The following is a 4,539-nucleotide window of genomic DNA, read 5'->3' as shown; positions in this document are numbered from 1 at the left end:
TATTTTTTTATGATATTTCATTATATAGTCATTTAATAAAATTTAACGTTACAAAATATATTTTAGTTTTAGTATGTAAAATACTATCGTTTAAAAATAATAATTTTGATATTTATTTTAAAGTAAGTTGATTTTTAAAATAAATAGTTATTTTAGTGTGCACGCTTACACACATTTTAATATCATTAAAAGTTTTTTTTTACATATTTTTACATATTTAATAATATGTTAAAAATATAATATATTTAAAATATTATTTTTTTATATAGTCTTTTTTTTTCTTTTATGATTTTTATTACTTAATCATTTAATTAAATTGAATCTTAAAAAAAAAGTATATTTTACTATTATTACTTAAAATAATATTATTTAAAAAGTAATATTTGTTTATTGATAAAAATATAAAAACTTGTGATAAATAAAATTGTTTTAAAAAATTAATTATTAATTTTTTATGTGAACTNTTTCTTTTATTAATATTTTATTATTAAATAACGTTTTTTTAACAAAACGCAACAGTTGAACGGAAACTAGAGAAGAGGAAAGAGTAGATAAAGTTTTCATAATTAAATTTCAGTTTTTAAAAACTGAACCATAAAATAGTATACTGAACTTTTAGTAAAAATGGATCAGTTTTTTCAGTATAATATAGTACAATTACCTATAGTACAGTATAGATCAGTTATTTTTTCCTAGCCCTACTCTCAAGACAACTGCCTTCCCTTCTCCGCGCTTTAGGTTCTCCTCCTATACCTCACACTACTGTCGTGATATATTCACCGAAAACTCCTCTTGAGAACCTGGAGGGAGGCGCCACTACGGTCTCCGAGGGCCTCAAAGTAGAGAACGACGAAGTTGGTGACTGGAATTCCGTCGTGAGTTGATGGCCTAAAGAGGAAACAATGGTTTTGTTCAAGATAAGGTCACATGGACGTTGCTTTCAGAAATACAAACCTCAAAGCCCCTCTTCGTTTCTCCTGGAATCCCCATTATTCTCAAGCTTATTCCATAATTAGTAATGCTAATGTTACACATATATGTACGATACTGTATACATTCTAAGTTGAACCACGTGCTCGACAACAAACCAACGTCGATGTTATTTTAGATGCGGTTCTGTGTTCCGTGAGTGTGTACGTAGGGAAGCATTCTTAAATGAATGTCAACTTCCGTACACTTGCAACATTCGTTGAAGGACCATTACGAGCACACATTCCTCACCACCAAAAACTCCCATCCCAAGGTAGAGCAAACCCAATTCAGCCACTGCTTTCTCTCTTCTTTCAGTGTTCTCATACCATTCATTGCCACCATCAATTATACAGTCAACTTTTTCCATAAACGACAGACGGGTCCTAATGGTTTGGTCAACAACTTGCACCAGCCTTAACTAGTCTTAACTAGCACTATAATCACCCTAGGCTTTTGAATGGAATGAACAAAAGCTTCAGGATCATGATAAAGATTTCCTTCCACTTTTACTCGTTCTACAGTCTCATCAACCTTTGGATGTGGTTCGGTTATAAAAGCCTTTCTCAGCAATATTGAGTGCTAGATTCTNGTAAAAGTTAAATAACATACGATATTTTTGAAATTAAAAAATAATAAAGAGGTTTAAGGTGGTGGAGAGAACAACTCTCAGTCTAAAATAATGTTTTTCTTTTACTGCAGTCAAATGGTTACTAACTGCACCCGTATATCACAAACAAAAAGACTAAAATACCCTCATTCGTTGCCCCACGTCTCATTATAGTTGCACCTCCAATTACAACTTCGTTCTTTGTCGTGTTGCTGGAAACATTTTGGATTGAAAAATCTCATTTTGAATGTGGTTTTTCGTGTAATTGAGATATCATATCAGAGTTCATTATAGTAAATTTTGTTAAACTTATGGTATTGCATAAATATCTAGTTTCATCTGTGAGGGGTGCAATGAAATTTTTACATAGATTAAAAGTATGTTTTATTTTTCAATCCGATTTTATGAGATAAGTTAGACTTAAATTTACTATTATTACCTTATTCAGAAAAGGTTGTTTGTGCCTCATCAGATTTTTTATGAATTTTGGTATTTTTGATGATATATTTTGCATGTTTCATTATTTCTTACCTTCCTCAGCTCTCATTGCAACCTTGTACTTTGAAGGTATATTAGTAAAGTTGATTATGGCTATGTGCACAAAAGAGGCAGTTTTGAAAGTTAAGAAAGTATTATGGTTATAAAATATAAATGTGTTTTTGTTGAGAAAATCAATGGTGTTGTTGATTCCTAATTAAACCTACGGCAGGAGGGGGAATTTTATGAAAAGCTTGTGGCAAAACTATCTATGTTCAGACTTTTTAGATGAAAGTAAATTTTAGCTTAAAATGGCACATCTTTATTCCAGGCTTCATACAAAGACTAGCTTAGTATTTGGGGATTTAAGATTTGAAAAAAAAGGGTAACAAATTAATCTATGTAAAACCCTTTGCTGTTTGTTATATTAAAATATAATTCTTCAAAAAAAATGGATGTTGTTTTAAAATAAAATTCTGCATAAAATGGACGTTGTTTTGACATAAAAATGTTGTAGAAAATTGCTGCAGTTTAATACTAGAATTTTATGTTGAGACAAATGTTTTGACATATTTTAATTTCAAAAATTTGTCCTACATTAAGAAGGATTTTAAGATTCACCAAATGACAATTTTCAGATAAAAAAAGTGAGCCAATGACAACTTAAGTAAGTCTTAAGTCTTACTTGATACGAATGCCTTAGGCTACTTACTTTACCAATTCAAAAGTGGATGACAACTGAATACAAAAGATGATGACAAAGAAAAAAAAAAGATAAAACTAAAACTTCCAAAACACTATTAAACTTATAAGATCAAATAACAAAGCAAACAATTAATCTAAAACACTTAAAAACAATTTGAATTTTAATGCAAAAATACCTAAGCTTTGATCTCTCTAACGAAGTTATTTCCTAACACATGACATACAAACACACAAACATAAAGACACACAAACACACAATCAAACAAAGACACACAAACACAAAGACAAAGACAAATAGACACAACAACACAAACATACAAACACATAAACACAAACACGCACAAATGTACAAACAAATAGACACACTAACACAAACACAGACAAACAACTAGAGACACACACACAGATATACACAAAGATATAAAGACATAGACACACAAACATAAATGCACACAAATAGGCAAACACACAAACATACAAACACACAAATACACAAAAGGCATGCAAACACACACACTGACATACAACAAACAAACACACGCAGACACACAAACACACATAGACAGAAGCACAGTTTTCACAAGCAAAATTAGCTTATGAAAGTAAAAATTTAGAGAAGCTAGATGGAAAGCTTCTACAAATTATCTTAATGGGGAAGCTAAGTTTAACTTTTCTTATTTCTCTCCCCTAGAAGTGCTTATTGAGAAACTCGTCCAAACAGGTCCAAGTTTTAGTCTCCACTATTTTTTTTTTGTCATATCCGCCTTCTCTTCTTTCTACTCTAGTTCTCCATCCAAGTTCCATTCCATTGTGATTGATTATGAAAGCTACAGTTTGATCCTTCAACATGATTGACATTGAAATTTTGAGTCATGCTTTAAATTGAAAACCATAAGTTGAGAGTTTACTTCTAGTCTAAAATTACATTTGGTAAACCCATCAAACATTCCAAACAAAAATCAGGCACAACACCTATGCAAACCACGAACTCAGCAAGCATCATTCAATCTTGAAAAAAAACTTACCTCGAAAGCAAAATAGACGACGATGCCAGCCTCTGCAAACCACGACCACGAACTAGCTCCCTGCACCTCAATGCCAACCTCGATGACGCAAACAACAACTAGCACGACCACCACCCTGACGAAAACACCTCAAGACTATAAGAGAGGTTTTACAGCAATATCACAACCATTCCAAAAGTTATATCAAAGACAAAGTTCTTCGTCATGAAGAGGTATATATTGTTCGAGTCAATGTTTTACTATTATTTTCCCCCTCCCTTCTCTCTCCGATTTTCCTTGACAAGCTTATATTGATGAAATTTTGTGTTGATAAAAGTATTCAATTAGTAATGCGTGAATGATATGAAAAGGCTAGTTCTTTGACAATTGAGTACACTTTGCAGATAATTGATGCAGCAAATGAGGCTGGAGATTTATTTATTTCAACCAGCTCCCCCACCAATTCACTTGAAATGACACCATCCAATTAACAAGTGAATCTAATATAGTGAAATTTGATTTTCAATTCNGCATAGCTAATAGTGAATGACTCAACAAGCATGTATGATACTATAAAACAGGGTTTGGTGAAAATCATTTTTCTACATAAGAAGGTTCAAAAAGCCAAGTCAGATAGTAGAGCTCTCATGTTCGACTAAATCAATGCCTCTCATCATCAAGAGAATCTCACTTAATAAGAATCTTTAACATTATATAAAACTTTTCCTATAGCTATGCAAGGAAACTTTGCCTAACACAACTAATTTATAGTCA

This window comes from Vigna radiata, unplaced genomic scaffold, assembly GCF_000741045.1.
Source record: "Vigna radiata var. radiata cultivar VC1973A unplaced genomic scaffold, Vradiata_ver6 scaffold_195, whole genome shotgun sequence".
In the NCBI taxonomy this organism is placed as follows: Eukaryota; Viridiplantae; Streptophyta; class Magnoliopsida; order Fabales; family Fabaceae; genus Vigna; species Vigna radiata.
This window is presented reverse-complemented; position numbering follows the sequence as displayed.